At 43.6% G+C, this 16,695-nt stretch overlaps 1 protein-coding gene across 2 annotated transcripts in view; it reads right to left on the minus strand.

The window, feature by feature from the left end:
• LOC119653797 (DENN domain-containing protein Crag) overlaps nt 1-14,821 on the minus strand; it is a 51,343-nt gene extending 36,522 nt beyond the window's left edge. Inside the window, exon 1 of one of the 2 annotated variants that reach the window (XM_038058811.1) lies at nt 14,006-14,820. The gene's annotated coding sequence lies outside the window, so the exon portion shown is untranslated. Of the gene's footprint in view, nt 1-14,005 lie in introns of both variants that reach the window. The other variant, XM_038058809.1, reaches the window with a different exon arrangement.
• Nucleotides 14,822-16,695: the final 1,874 nt, after the last annotated feature.

Genomic DNA, 16,695 nt, shown 5'->3' on the forward strand with positions numbered 1-16,695 from the left:
AGTTGCTCTATGGCAGATAATGTAGAGGCAGATAGGCCAGAGCTTCCAAAGGACCTGTAACGCACGCGAGGACCGCCTGGGTGCCTTCCGAAAGACGCCACAGCCAGAGTGATTTTAGCAAGTCGTCGTCAATCTTGCTCCCGTCTAATGGCCCCATTTCACGAAGTAATTGGCTGGGGGTTCGATCGCCCAGCATTAAGCCCGCTATCAATTGATCCAGTTTTGCTGACTCACTTACAGAGTAAACCTAGTGAACCCAGACGATTTCAACTTGTCAAGCCAATCGTCATTCGTATCGCTTGAGCAATACAGAAGCGGTGAGAACTATACCGTCTGGGCCACTCTACGCTATTCTAGATATACATTTCAAGAAATAATCATTTCTAAAAGATTTTGTGGGAACAAAACCTTACTCAAATCGGTTTATTGTTTGTCCGTGTGGATTGGCACGAAACTTGATGGAAACCTTGGAAATTCCACGGATTTTTTCCGCACCTCTAGTGTGAATGACCGCCATATCCTTTCCCGCCTAAAAATGAGCTACTTTGTTGTTTTAAAAATGTTTAACGCTATTGAGAGTTTCATAAAACGTATATATTTTCTATTGGGACAGTGTCTAATGAGTCAAATGGCCATTCCCTTTTACTATCTTATTTTTCTCTTTCTATTGTACATAGTGTCGGTTCCGATGCCCTTTGAAGAGCTAGATTTCGATCGCTATAGAGCTCTTTAGAAAACTTTCGTAATTGTGTCCATTAAGTCTACGTCCAAAACATTGGTACGACAAATCAACTGACCTTGCGTTGAGAGACATTAACAAATATGGACCTTGATAGGATGTTTATGGTACATTGAAGGTATCTTTCTCCATCCACCACTTTGAATAGCCAAAAATAAGACCCATTTTTGAAAATAACTATGACTCAGTCGCGATTGACACTTTTTTGCACCGCATCCGCTTTTTGGAAAGTAAATGTTTTCCCGCAGTGCTTTTAAGAACAATCTGATTTTCTAGAAGTTGATGACTTGTTGTATTCAGGGATATTTTTCCAGGATGTTTCCGCAGAATTTCGCTGAATCGCCTGAATATCATGAGATTATTTTTTAAGAGCAATTTTTTGGTCAGCCTACCCTTGGATTTCATTTTCATTCGCTTCCTGTAGTGACAAAGGAGAGTATTTTGAAGACCAAGTGGTGACGGATATTTTTCCGCTTATTCACAGAATGTGCTGATCAGGATAAGTAAGCGAAAATCCTTAGGTATAATACCAATTTCATTGGGGAATTTTCTAGTTAGCATCTATACCTGAGGCGATACAACATGTTAGGTGTGTTAGGTAGAAATGCGTCAGATTCAGGGCTTGCTTTGCCATGGCTAATTCCTGGCATGCTGATGTGGGGTGCTGTCCCCAAGCTCCTTAATTGGCGCGATATGAGATCAGTTTCTAATTTAACTCCCACCAGCGGAAAGGAGAGGATAGAGCTTGGCTATTTAGGTTGGCCTCGTGAACGTTGTGGTTGGCGTCCAAACGGACAATATTGTGTGCTAATGCGATATCAAACAACGCCGCGTGTATTCAACACAATAAAGTTTTAAATAGGTTTCGGTTTCAACAGTAACATTAGGCGTTGTCCCCAACCAGATGACATTCCGGTGATTATCCTTGGGGCTTTATATCAGTTGCTGGTCGTAAAACCATCATTAGGAACTTTCTTGACCCCTTTCGGCCTCCATACATCTACTGGCCCATCAAACTATTTTTGGGCCGTTACGGCCAGTCAAGTCGGTTTTAGACGTTTTATTATAGCATACGAATTGCTTATTGAATTACATATCCATCATTTTTTCGCTCTATAACAGCGAACTATAAAAGAAATTGGAGCTTTCATACTTCCAACGCATCTCCTTTACTATTCAGACGCGGTAAAACCACGGCTTTAACATTTACCTTCAGCAGCTTCAGACACGGTGAAATCATGACTGTAACATTGACTTTGAGCAGCTAATGATTGGTGCTAGTTTGGTGTCATCGGTGCCTGAAAAGATCATCAATCTTGATGCCATTCCTACATTTTTTGAATCCTTGAAAGCAGATTAGAGATGGCTCTGATAACCGAGGATCACTTGATTTTCAGATTATTATTAAAGAAACCCTACTTTGTCGTAATTACCAAAAGGGACTGCGTGGCCTTTAATAGGGTCATAGCGTAGTAATTCATATCGATTAGTAAACTATGAAAAGACAATTGCCAATATGGAACTGACGGAGCTCCTTGGAAAAATAGTGACTATATTCCAAGCGGCGATACATATACCTCATTTTATTGGTAACAGGAAAATGGTGGCAACAACAATGGTAGGTTCGAATCATTTGAATCCGTTCGAGTAGTCGTTCGGCGGGGGAAAAGTTTGCTTGCCAAGGATCTAACTCTACAATGGTGGGCCATGAGCAGGATTTGGCGTCAAATCACCATAAGTCTGCTCTGAAAGAAAGTACTTCTATTTCAAAGAAATTGGAATTCAATCCGACAATCCGATCCTTACGAAAATTGCTGAGGCACCTAAAGAAGCATTTTTATTGTTTCTTAAGAAGGAGTGCATATAAATCCTGTTAGAATTTGTAGCGGAGCAGTGCTTTCCAAACTATCATCTGTGATGGATGTGTTTAATGGAGAACACGGCCCTGCGCTCCTGTTGTAGTATGAGACCTATCTTCTTTTTCTCAGCCTTTGTCCCCTTCACAAGCGGGGTCGGCTCGATATATTATGAGACCTATGTAATTTGGATTTCGAAATCCCACCATTTGTTATCCTAAATTACCACTGGACCCATCTGCTTACGATATATGGTGGTGGTATAAAATATTTGCCTTGCTTTTGAGGGCAGCGGTACATCAGGGGATCCGGAGGTAGGAATGTTTCATTGGTCGACGTTTATGTGTGAATTAAGAAGCTGAGGAACGTTAAGAATAAGATAAGATATGCAATTGATTTGAGGAGATGCTGATATCAAAGGAGAAATAGGTCACAATGCTACGATACAAACGAAGCTTCAAATTGAATTGGGCGACTCACTTGACAGGCTGGTCTAAACCGATGCCTTACCACAGAAGTAATACTTGATGATGGTCTCTCTTCGTGGAGGCATAAGAAGAGTTGGAGTGGGTTTAGTCTACGTGAATCTGGTGCAGCAATCTTTCTAAAATGTCAAGCCCTATTCAACAGAACAACAAATTTTTGTAATTGGATATATCCTTCCAAAGCAACGTCTTTCTGGGACTGAATTTCACCCTTTCAAGTGTCTTACTAATTGACCCGGTAAGAATTCACTACTTGTAACTCATTAAATGCAGGAACACTTTGTTGGTTTTTCCTCCTCTCCCAATTATACCCTGAGAAATACCTGCACTAGAAACTTCTCTGACATTCAACACGAAATTAGAGCCACATAAGTCCTGAAACTACTTGTCCTAACACTAATCTTATATTTCATCATAATTTACAAATTCCTCGAATATTTCTACGTTGAACGTAATGGTAACAAGTCTAGCCCGGACAGAAGCACATGTTTGTGGCGAAACACTTCCCTGTACAGGTAGCATACCCACTCCGAATGTCTAATGCAAGGACGAATGAATAATAGAATGAACACGGCTGCAAGGTACTAAATTACTCGTAATTAACGTTAGCGATGACTGGAAAATGAAACCGGGAAAGTGGAATAGAACACTTTTCAATCGATACCGAGGAAGGCACGGTAAGGTAGGAGCATGTTACTCCTGCACTTAAGTGGCTTTTCCCTGACGAGCCTCTAGATTCTAATTTGATAGGCGCTCGCTTTGATCGAAGTCGTTATTTGTGAATGTGTAATAAGTTATTGTAATTGATGGAAGGCATTATTGAATTTGAATGCCATTGGACGTAATTTATCTCGGAAGCAACAACATGAACAGAAAAGATCTTTCCTCCACCGCTGCACCGAATAGAACAATGCACATTCGCCCTAGATTGGACGTCCCACATATATTGCGATTCTGGTCAGTTTAGTTGAGTCTTTTTTTTCAGCCCCGGATGAAGAACGAAGAGGCCGTGAAGGCAATCGCGAAAATGGTAACAGGCCGAGTTGCATTGACTTCTACAACGATGTCTTCGCTGTATCTTATGAATGTTGTCTCGTAAATAACGCAATTGTTGCACTTATTTGCTTTATTTACAGCCTCATTGTTGTGAATGTTCAGTTTTTGTTCGGCGACAAAGCAAAATGGAATCTTCAAATGTGGGTATTCATGGAGCGGAGCCACAGTATCTGTAATCTGTGAGCGAAATCTCAGAACTGGGTTGGCTCTTTGTGCTCGACACCAAAGCCGGTTGTGCTTGGTTGCTCTGGTTCTTTTGTCGACGGAGTGTGGAACTCTTTATCTGAATGGAGGCCACAAGACGGATTTTTTTGATTTTTTTCCGGTAAAGGGAATTGTCCCATGATAAAAGGCGAATTAAGGAAAAGCTGAAAGGCTAAGTGCTTGAAATTAGGATTTAAGCTTTCTTTTGAAGGATTTCAAGTGCATTAGGCTTGATTTTTGGTTGATTAAGTAAGCGTGGTGGACAGAGAAATTGAATTGAGAGTCGAGCCTGTCATACATTGTTGTTCTGATCAACACGATCACCCATTGTTCTGATAACAGAATCTTTATCAAAAATGCTGGCAAGTGAAAAGACATGACGCAATCGTTGAAGATATCTTTGAACTTCCGGTATTCAACACAAAAGTGATGTAAAGCATTTTAACTTCTCCATATGTTTGAAAACGGCGGAAAGTGCATGACATTTAACGGTCGTTCACTACAACGATCGTGTCATACATTCATTCGTCGGAGTCAAGGTAATAGAGCACAAGCTCCGAATAAACAAATAAAAAAAAAACTAAATTAATTCCCAGCATAACAATGTGATGGCCACATAAACTGTTGCTGCGACGATCTTTTTATGCTCCCAGGTAACATTGAAGCGATCTGGTTGGCCGCATGCTTTGTGGTCCCATAAAACAGACTTGGGGGGGCTTAGTCTTATCATCGTCCACACTCACCTCACGGAATCTTCATGGCATGAAAACGAAACCAGGCATCCAACCTAATAAAGTCCTCTGAGCATTTATCAAGAACGCTATCATGTGGAACTGCTGCGGGTGCGGCTTCACTAATTAATCGTATGCTAGCTCTTACTTAGAATCTTCAGATACAACGTGAAATAGATTTCGTGGATTTCATGAATGAAATTGTGTAAGAAACTGAGGAAATTTGTAATGATCTCGAAACGGAAATCTGGTTTGTATGTGGTAAACTGAAATGGAAAGTGACGTCGGGGCTCGATTTAAGACCATCTGGAATTCAGTGTTTCTTCTTGTATCTGCTTTCCATGGAGAGGTGTGGAATAAGATTAGCCTCGACAGATCGATTGGCTTTAATTACAAACGAATCGAAAGCGAAGCAAAGCCATTGCAGCATGAAAAGTCTTAACTGTTGCAATCGGATGTGGTTACGTGAGCACTTGCACTTGGGCTTTTATGTGGATTAATGAGTGTTTTTGCATGAGAGGCCTCGACTACTGGTCTGAATGGCTGTTGTTACCTAAAGGCCAATCGTTGTCAGGCTAGGAAATAGCATTATCTTGTTACCGCCCCATTCAGACTGTACTTTTCCAAGCAACAATAACGTGAAAACCACATTGGGATCGAAACATTTTTCGACCCCAAAACATCTAAGCCACATATCTTATGTGCATGCAATCTATCGAGCAATTACCCTGATATTTGCTTTAAAAGCAAATTAAAAGATTGTTGTGTCAACATCGTGTCATTCCTCTTAGAATTCAAAGGTTATCGGCTGAACATTTATTCGAGAAAACAAGATTGATGGCGATAAGCCAACTCTTTTACTTATTTCGATTGAATAAGCTGAGAAACTTTGAAAATCCAGAATTTTTGTTTGTCAAATTTGGCGTTTCCCAGATGACTCAGCTTTAGATCGTTTACACAGAAATTGGGAAATTACAATGTAACAGGTTTGATGGGAGCTCATATTTGGAAAGAATGCTGATGCGGAGGCGACAATTTCAATTTCGGAATGTGTAAGTTGAAGATCTAAAGGCTATTTCAGCATAGACACTTATAGGACATGTGAATATTTTTCGGGATTAGTTTGTTAAACTTGGCACGAGGTATGTGAAAGTCACTGCGCTAGGCAACATATCTAAGGATATGTCTCAAGCAGATCAACCAACACACCGACTCAGGACGTCCAGCATCCTCAACAAAAAATTTACTTTGGCCTGGTTTGGGTCTGGATTTATGGCGGATTTCACTTGAATATAATTCATACCCATTACGTGGAGCGATTACCATCTGTCGTTACTTTCGGTCACGCTGCTCCCAGGGCAGAGGTGAGGCAGCGTCTGATGAGTTGCCTCTGCCCTAGACGAAACCGAACGAAGCCGTCAGTAAACTTTTTCGTTCGTTTTTGAAAGCTTGGGTGTTTAATCCAAAAAAGAGGAGTCCGTGGACTACAAAAGAAGAAGTAAGTTGCTTCCCAAGTGGTCCGGTCCTTCACCAAGTGGGTGCGGACTCAGGACTCCCAGCATTATTAAGAGTAATGATGTCTTTTTATTTTTTCGATACAGTGACTTAATTTCGTTCCAGCTGGATTACTAGGAAAATTACTGGATTACTAGGAATTACTGTCCGGTAAAAGAGTTAAACTGCGGATCAAAATTTCTCGACAACTTGGGGAAAATTATTGACGAGCTTGCAAAACCTAGGATTGGACCATCTTTCAGTCAACGTTCACCTGCCGGATTTGAACCCAGATTGAGATGGTGGAGTTGACGCCTTAACCGGCTCGACTTTGATGTCGGTTTAAGATCTTTAATAAACCATAGGTCCATTACGATACGATAACATGATATCTTTAACTAGCCTAGAATTTATCATCAACGGTGCAAAAATCGGTATATCGTTTAGGCCTGGTGTAGTAAGGAACTCCAGACATCCCGGTTTTGCACCGAAGTCCACCAATTCGATATCCCTAAAAGTCGTCTGGCGTCCTGACCTACGCCATCGCTCCATCTCAGGCTGGATCTGCCTCGTCTTCTTTTTCTACCATAGATATTGCCCTTATAGACTTTCCGGGGTGGATCATCCTAATCCATACGGATTAAGTGACCCGCCCACCGCAACCTGTTGAGCCGGATTTTATCCACAACCAGACGGTAGATTTCATCGTCATGTAGGCTACGCAATTTTCTATCCTCATGTAGGGGGCGAAAAATTCTTCGGAGGATTCTTCTCTCGAACGCAGCCAAGATTTCGCAATTTTTTTTGCTAAGAACCCAAGTTTCTGAGGAATGCATAAGGACTGGCAAGATCAGTATTTTGTACAGTAAGAGCTTTGACCCTTTGCTGAAACATTTCGAGCGAAACAGTTTTTGTAAGCTGAAATAGGCTCTGTTGGCTGCCAACAATCGTGCCCGCATTTCATCGTCATAGCTGTTATCGATTGTGATTTTCGACCCTAGATAGGAGAAATTATCAACGGTCTCAAAGTTGTAGTCTCCTATCTTTATTGTTTTCGTTTAACCAATACCATTCGATGTTGTTGGTTCTTTGTTCTTTGGCGCTAACGTTGCCACCATGTACTTCGTCTTGGCTTCATCATTGTGTAGTCCGAGATCTCGCGCCGCCTGCTCTATCTGGATGAAGGTAGACAATGAAAAATACCTAACGTTTATCCCTCAACACCCTTCTTTTCCCTGCAGGTATGGAGTTCAAAATTAAATCCTATCGTTACAATATGAAAATAGCCACACTTCAAGGCACCATGACTTTTTGACACATGGGTCATTAAGCCCCGGGACTAGCACACACATCGCACCGCGATTACCATACTACCATGTTTTCCGGTAAAACCAACTATTAGAGTATATGTGTCAAAATTTCATGGCATTCCCGCTAGTAGATGTAGCCTGCCCCGCATCCCCTACCATTCCTCTTCTTACCCCTCTCTTTGTCGAATACCTCACTGGCAAACTTGATGCCAATGTCGGCCCTGGCTACGATAGTCTTCCAAACCTGTTTTTGCTTAAAACTGTTCGGTCCATTTCCCTTCCCCTATCCTTTATTTTCAACAAAAGCCTTGAAGACAATCATTTTTCCGTCTTGCGGAAAGAGGCTCTCATCATCCCCATTAACAAAAGTGGCGATCGTACGCTTGCCGAGAATTACCGTTCCATTTCCCTCCTCTCCTTCTGTTCCAAAATCCTGGAAAGATATGTCAGCGACAGGTTGTCCGCCCACTTTGGCCACCACATAGTGGAAGAACAACACGGCTTTGTTAAGCGTAGGTCCACTGCCTCCAACTTGCTCGACTTTACCAATTTTGTCGCCAAATGTCTAAATTCTCGACAAGAAGTGTTCACATTTACACACTTTTTTAAGGTTTTGTGTAAACACAAAACCTTATTAAAATCGGTTTACTATCTGTCTGTCAGTCTGTCCGTCACACGCATTTTTCTCGGAGACGGTTATAGCGATTGACGCTAAATTTGGTAGAAAGGTGGGAACTGTGAACGCTCACGCATACAGTGAATTACATCCTTTTACGTCGAATTTAAGAGGGGGTCCCCATACATGCAAAAGGGGGGTGTACAATTTTTTTTCATCAAATATAGTCATATGGGGTATCCAATTAAAGGTCTCGATTAGTATTTTGCAAAGCCGATCTTAGTTTTGACATTCGTTGGAAGGGTGGAGAGCGCGGAGAGTTGAAAGTGATCACTTCTTTAAGGGGGCCATTCTCAAAAACTACCAAACCGAAAAATCTGAAAAAAATTAGGAGTCTGCCAATATATGGTGCCTGGGCTCCGAAATACCTTCCATGCCGATATCTGTTTAAATAAAGTTATTAATAGTATATTACTAAAATTTTTTGTAATTGGTTAGAAACCCCCTTTAAGTTCATCCTAGTACCATGAAATTGCAGTGATATAGGCTATAATATAGAGCATGATCTTACCAAGTTTGGTGGAAATCGCACTATTACTAACAAAGCTATAATACCTCAAATTTGTTGCTTCTTTGAAAATTGAAGACTATGAATGTCAATATCACCCGAAAGTGGATACTCTCACATAATATATGGATATATTACGTACTACGTACTAAGAAATACACAAAACCTTTCGTACCTGAAGCGTCCAGCTTCCGGTTTCCCGACTTGTTTAAACTTTCCTCGGGTCTGATGAACTGTTTCTCCTCTAATGACATCACCTGCCGTCCTGAGTCTTATAACACAGGTAACGCAGACATTTTGATTATGCCCTTCGCGGAGCTCGAAGTCTATTTCTACTACTCGATTCCTAGGCTTTGCCGAAGTTACAACGCACAACAGCTTGATCCTTCTAATTTTTCTTCTTTAAGTAGTTTTACGCATAGGATAAGATTATTGCTTTCTCCTCCTCCAAAGGGCAATAAGTAACTGGAGTTTACTCTGTTTATTGTCCGTTAAATGAATGAATAAATGAACAAATATACTAGTACCGTTGTTGTTTGTCACAACGGAACTCTGATTGTGGTCCCAAAATCAATCCGTGTCTTAAGAAGACTGTGGGGTTAGGTCTTAACGACCGGTACTAAACCACCAAGACTACCAGGATGTAACTGGCTTATCGTCGATTATAATAATCATTACGAGGCTATGGTTTCTCAATCAGAAGGAAATGGAAGCGTGGTCCAAGGACCGCTTATCTCTATTTAGATTGAGTTATCCGTTATTTTACGTTAAAGTTCTATAAATAATAATAACGAAAGGTACATGCCGTGTATCATTCAATGGCACTGGTACCTAAAACTGGTGACTTTAATTTGATCTCTGACTTGTGATCAAATTTCGGTCTTCCGAAGACCACGTTTAGGTGCAGGGTCAACGTTGCTAAAGGAACGTTGGACCAGAGAGAAATTGAGCGTTGTCTACCACATACATTCATAAGACCCTGTGTGGGAACGTCAAAATTTCCATCAGGCGCATCCTTTCGTGTGAATCGAAAGTGCTCGGCGAAAGTGCAAAGGCACAGGCCGAGTAGGTTAGAACAAACGGCTCATCCGTGGACAAAAATTGGCTATGGAAAGGATATCCGAAAATAAAACCGAACATGGAAGAGAATTGGAGAGAAAATTATTTTCTAGGGCTTCGGACTCCCTGTGCCGCCGATTTTTAGGAGTGGGCGAGCGGACTCCCGTTGTGGGAGCCTTAGCGACTGTAGCATCAAATGTTCTAAGTGCCTGGGGGAGTAGAATTGATTCTATCGTTGAGAAGAAGCTCGATTCTTCGCGAATTCCGACCCAAACGGACACAAGCGATTGAAAGTGCTACCTCCAAGGAAAGGAAAATCCCTAATCACCCAAGCGATGTATGATGCAGTAACCAATCGGGGAAGATGCTGCGATTAAACGTATTAACAGGGCAGCAAACCGCAAAGAGAAAAAAGTCCTAACTCGCAAAGAAATGAGAAGGCTGGCTCAAGCTGCCGGCGAAACTTAAGTGAATGCAATTCTGGACAAAGGGATTGTGTTTTATATCCATGAAAAAGGAAAGATCGGAGGAAGATAAGACCGGCTAAATTCCTGAGATAGATTGGAAAGTCCTTAGGACAGGAAGCCGACATAAGGGCTAACAGGCCGGAGATTATATAGTCCGAAAATATTTAGATGAGATCACCATGATAGAGGAGATTCGCAAAGAATTGAAAAGCAATTCGACCTTGTTGGAATTCAAGTTTCAACGATAAAAAACCCCAAGGAAAACTTTCGGTGGAACGCCATTCGACCAGTGAAGACAGTAGAGTAAGAATAGGCTATGTTATGTGTCGATTTAGGGAGCGTGACAAAGAACTGTGTCTGAGTATTATCGGCGTCATGAGCACCACATCCGGCGTAGCTCTGAATGCATTACTCAATTTGCAGCCCTTGGATTTCTTTATTCAGAACACTGCAGAGAACTGAATCTAGTTTTCGCAATGCCTTCCGATTCTCTGATCCCCATACATCTGTTTGGTAGACGATATGATGTTATCTTGAAACGGATAAAAAACTGGGACGAAACAGAAGAATGCGTGTCCGGATATACTGACGTATTCTACACCGTTGGCTCAAAGACAGAAAATATTTCTGGAGCCGGAGTCTTCCTCCCGAATAAAAACGAGAAGTGGACTTTTCCTTTGAGACAATACACAACGGTCTTTTATGCTGAATTATACGCGATTTTTAGGGTGGCAACCTGGATGATTGACGAGTGGTTGAAGGGCAGGCGCATCGCAATCTGCAGTGGGCGTTGAGTAGTCCTCTAATCACCTCGAAAATCGTTCAGGAATGCAGAAATCGTTTGAACTCTATCTCTAGATTCAATACGGTGGAACTACTCTGAATACCTGATCACTTTGGCGTAGAGAGAAATTATATCTCAAATGCTTCAGCAAAAGAGGTTTCAATCTCCCCCATGCCGGGAACGGAACCAACAATTGGGTACCAGTAGCATTGGCCAACTCTGTCGTCAAAAACTGTGAACAACCTTCCAACAATGACAGGTATCAGATCACAGAGCCTAAATGCTACTAAACACAGCAAGCCATAATTCACTATTTGGACATATGTTCAAAGTAGGAATTATTCAAGATGATACGTGTCCCTCCTGCAATGAGGAAGCGAAATCCACGGAGTATTTCCTATGTGAATGCCCCACCTATGGACAAATCAGGCATCATATCTTAGGTGCCGATGTTCTTCAGTTGCCACGGGTAGCATCACATCTACTAACGGAAATTCTGCGGTACGTTAACGAATCCGGGATATTAGATGAGGGTGTCGAGTACAATGGGCCATCACGACCTGAGTACTCAGAAGCTATAGCTTCTCCCCCACCACACACACGAATAGGGAGCGTAACACTAAAACAGGGCTAGATGCTTTTGTTTCCGCCAGTACGAATTACAGGTCGAAGTAATGCATTTCATTTCAGAAATGACTGTGGGGCTGACCTAACTTACCAACTATGCAAAAGGAAGGTGGTATGGACCATCGGCACACTGCAGGCAATAACAGAGGCTTGGAGCACAGAAGAGCCTTCAACCCAAACCGCAGATAAGGTTGATAAAATCAACATCAACCACCCCCAGGCGGCGGAGGACCTACTATTGCAAACCATCCGCGAGAAAGATCCTGAAATCAAGGTAGTGGGATTTGGGTCAATGCGCTCTGGACTTGCGGAGAACAACCCTTCCAGGAAATAATGGAGCATCGGCGTAGACTTGTCAAATATGAGCAGGTGCTGGGCGCTCTGATTCTGGATGCGATAGGACATTAGTCGAAAATCATAGTATGGGATTTTAATGAATGATCTCTTGAATGGAGCATGTAGTATTCTTTTCGAAGCAATCGCGCAGCTAGACGTGGTACTTGCGAATGTCAGGATTTAATATGTCCTCTGTGATGTTCTTCTCAAGTCAATGTACTTAAGAGCGGAGCACGAATTTTCAATGTCAATGAGAGGGGGTATCCTAAACATTTGTACGAATTTGTGCATTTGGAATTAGCAAAGCCCTAACTGTGTGCTCAAGCTAGCAACCTATCAATGGGCTACAATAGCCTTTTCAATGAAGAGGACGAAGTAGCTTCCCACATCCTATTTGATTGAAACGTGCTGTCGCTGTTGTGATCATGCCACCTGAGGAATGACGAACCCTGAAAAAAAGGGCTCGATCAGGCGCTTATAGTGGATTATCTCCCTAGTCTAGGTGCTAGGACAGGACTCTTCACGTAAATGAACTTTGGTAGTGATAAAAATTTAGGCCAACAGTCTGCAGTATGGGGTAACATATCCCCATGCTTGCCAAAGTTCTACCATTAACCCATCCATCCTAATGCGATTTTAGTGGTTTGAACTAAAAAACAGCGTAATGGTCGAAGTGGTTGACCGTTGGCCCCCCGATCTCATGCTTGATTCGGTCACAGTTGCTTGCTTTGTGCCTATCTCAGTTTTGTGGGCTGGATTGCAATCTTGTGAAGGATGGAGTAAAAAGCAATAAGAGATTATTTGGATTCTCAATAATCCAAGAACGAAGAGAGAAGACAACAGTCTGAAGGATCTCCCAATTCTTACAAGATCCCAGACTATATCGTCTTGACCAGCCAACGTTAACTAAAAACAAGGCCTTCAGTGATTGTCTAATCTATTTTTATCAATCCTGCACCAACCTCTGCGTATTTTACCTGTTTCTTTACTCAGCGCAAACAAGGGAGACCCCGCCGTCATCTTCTGCATTCAACTTTATCTGAAAGATTTCGGTTACATCATTTCGGGCCTCTTATCATGATTTCCCTTATCTTATCGTCCGTAGTACGAACAAGTTACATTTTTGCGTTTATGGGAGAGTCCCAAAGCTGCCACGAAGCATTTAAACGAAATTCGAGGAAGCTGTCCCTCCGAATTGTACCTTGAATTGGGGCCCTTCCCACTCACTTTCAAATCCTGGTAAAAGTAATCAGTGTCTGCAGCCTAGGCTCATTTTCTGTTTGGTTTTTTTGCGATCCATGTTCAGATGGCAATGAGATGAGCGGAACCGTGATCACACCAGTTTGAGCTCATCGCCCAGGTCGGATTCAGTGGACAATTGGCAATAAGGTAGCTTCAAGCGATCGCAATATAAATTGATCCAAAACTACAAGAGCAGAAAACTCGACAAGACTTGGGACAGCCCCAGGGGAAGTTGCGAGGTCCACAGTGAGGCGACTGGTTTGTTTGATCTTCTCCCGGACCTACCTGCCAGGTCGAGACCCACAACTCCCCAAGTCCAGGCGCACTGACTAATGCTAGCGCGCTTGCAGTCCGCCAGTCATACAATTGGCATCTTTCTGCACTCAGAGGTTGGCGAGCAGATGTTCGGTGTTGGTTTGGTGCTTGCTTACCTGAACAGAATGCGGAGGTTGAGGTGCTCGGATGCTGCGATGGAGCAATCTGCACGGGTTTCGGCCAGGTGATGACTGTGCCGTTGCTCCGAATCCGTTTCAAAACCGCTCCCCGCTTCCTCAGCCGCGGCTCGCTGCAATTAGCGCGACGGCCGATCAATTGAAAACAAAGAGATTATAAATTTTAAACACGCGGACTGGCGACGACATCGCATTGTCTGCGGAATCTGCTTTGCATGAATTGCGCGGCCCCACTCGTCGCGGGAAGGCAGGCAACCGCGCGGCGGCACGAGCGCGACGAGACGATATGCGAATTGCTCTAGAAACGAGTTGACACTCTGCCTTGCACCAATTTGACCTGAAATCACTGCACTAATTGCCACAACTACGCACTATTCCACTTCCACTCGGGGCACAATGTTTACTTTTCCACGAATCGATTTTACACAATTGCCAGACGATTCCACGCGACCAGCGTGTCCTTTCCTCGCTGCAATGAACAAGTGGCACTTTTTGTTAGCGCGTGAAAAAAGGTCAAAGGCGCCCCGCGCTCCGCCGTTGCTCTGCTTCCTGGGGTTTGTGTCACGTTTCCCAGTCGAACGGGTTTCGTTGAATCGAGGCGGCACTCGCGGTGGAACGCACGGTTTCCGATTGGAATTGATTCAATGTTCACACGATTCGAGGTGATTGCGCGATTCTTCACGCACGGAATGATTCAACGCCGGACGTTTCCACAAGTTTGAAGCCGCGACCAGAACGACGTAATGTTATGTCAATAGCGGACGCCATATTTCGTGAGTGGGAATGTCTGTGGGGAATAAGCCTTTTCTCAGTGGCCGAAATGCCGGGGAGAAATGTCAAATGGACACTGAGCGAATTCACCGCGGTGAGTTTACACGGCGACCTCTGATTTTCAGTTGGGATGGTTTGTGTCTTGAATTCGTGTTCACAGTGTCGAGCCGCTACGTCAGTTTTTTTAACCGGTTCCTGCGGTTCAATATTAGCTACTGACATCGAAAACGCATTCGATACCGTCTTTAAAGTCCCGTGCCCTTCTAAATACAGCAAAAAGACCTTGTTACCGTGGTGTAATGAAGATCTCTCTAGCCTCAGGAAGCTGACCAGAGAAATCTTCGACATCTGCTACAGGCAAAAATATTGGCAGCCATACAAGGACTGCCTGAAGAAGTATAAGTCGGCCATCATGACCGCCAATAGGCGGTCTTGGCTGGACTATTGTCAGAACATCGAAAGCAGCAGTGAATCCGCGATGCTCAGTAAGATTCTATCCAAGGAACATAAGAGCCCATCCTTCCTTAAAAAGTCGGAAGGCTCCTGGACAGAATCTTCTAGCGAAACCTTGGAGCTGCTGGTTCAAACGCACTTTCCCGCCAGCGAGGAGGACTGTGAGTCAGAACCTTGCTGGGAAGGTTTGCGGCAACTCAAGCTGTGCGAGACTATCAAATCGGTAATTACCGAGGATAGGATCGGCTGGGCTATAAACAGCTTCTCCGCATACAAATCTCCAGGCCCAGATGGCATAATGCCAGTCATGCTACAGAAGCAGCAAGAAAGGGTTGTGCCATGGTTTGTTGAGATTTACCGGAGCTGCATCGAGGGATTTTCATACCGAAAGCAGGCAGGCGCGGTCATGAGTCCGCGAAGGACTTTCGACCAGCCAGACCTCTTTCGTGCATGAGACCCTAGAACGCGTCCTGGACATTCACTTAAGGACGATTACGGAGAGAACGCCTTTCTCTAAGTCCCAGCATGCCTACCTCAAAGGAAAATCCACTGAAATCGCCCTCCACGAGGTAATTGGCACGGTTGAGCGGTCGCTGCAATACAAGCTTTCAACAACGTCAGTATCAACGCCATCAAGGAAGCCTTGACCGGTATTGGATTGGAGGCGTATCTAACGCATTGGATTATATCCATGCTAAGTACCAGGGTAATCCAGTCGGATCTGGGAGGCAACCACTTGACCGGAGCTGTGAACAGAGGCACGCCCCAGGGTGGCGAAATCTCACCGGTGCTCTGGTTAATAGTAATGGACAACATTTTACGTAAATTGGACAGCAGCGGGGTGAAGGTGGTGGCATATGCCGACGACTTGGTGATATTAGTATCAGGGATGTTTCCGTCCATTATGAGCGACATCATGAAAGGAGCGTTGCGAAAGGTGTGCCTGTGGGCCGGAAGATGCGGACGCAGCATAAACCGAACCGGCCGAGGATGGTTCTTTGGATGTACACCGCTGTAGTGCGTCTGATCCTAACGTAAGGCTCTATTGTATGGTGGCCGGCTTTGAAGAAAAAATACAATAGAATGACGCTTAATAGGGTTGGGGCTCTGCAGTCCTGCTCGGCAGATGCTCTCAATGTACTCCTGCATCTTCTCCCCCTAGACCTCCACATTATATATGTTGCAACGTACAGTGCCGTCAGACTACGTGAGTCCGGATGCTGGGCAGCGAAGTCCTACAACCACAGCAACATCCTAGATGAAATACCTCGAGAGATCTGGGCATTCCCTACGGACTATGCCACACAAAAGCTGAACTTCACGAGAAACTTTGCTGTGGACTTGCCAACCAGGGCAAAGTGGAAGACCGGCGGCGTGTTGCAAGAGTATGACAGTATTCTTTACGGACGGATCAAAGATGGTCTGTGGAGTCGGTGCGGGGGTTT

Source organism: Hermetia illucens, chromosome 4 (assembly GCF_905115235.1).
Source record: "Hermetia illucens chromosome 4, iHerIll2.2.curated.20191125, whole genome shotgun sequence".
NCBI classification, from domain to species: domain Eukaryota; kingdom Metazoa; phylum Arthropoda; class Insecta; order Diptera; family Stratiomyidae; genus Hermetia; species Hermetia illucens.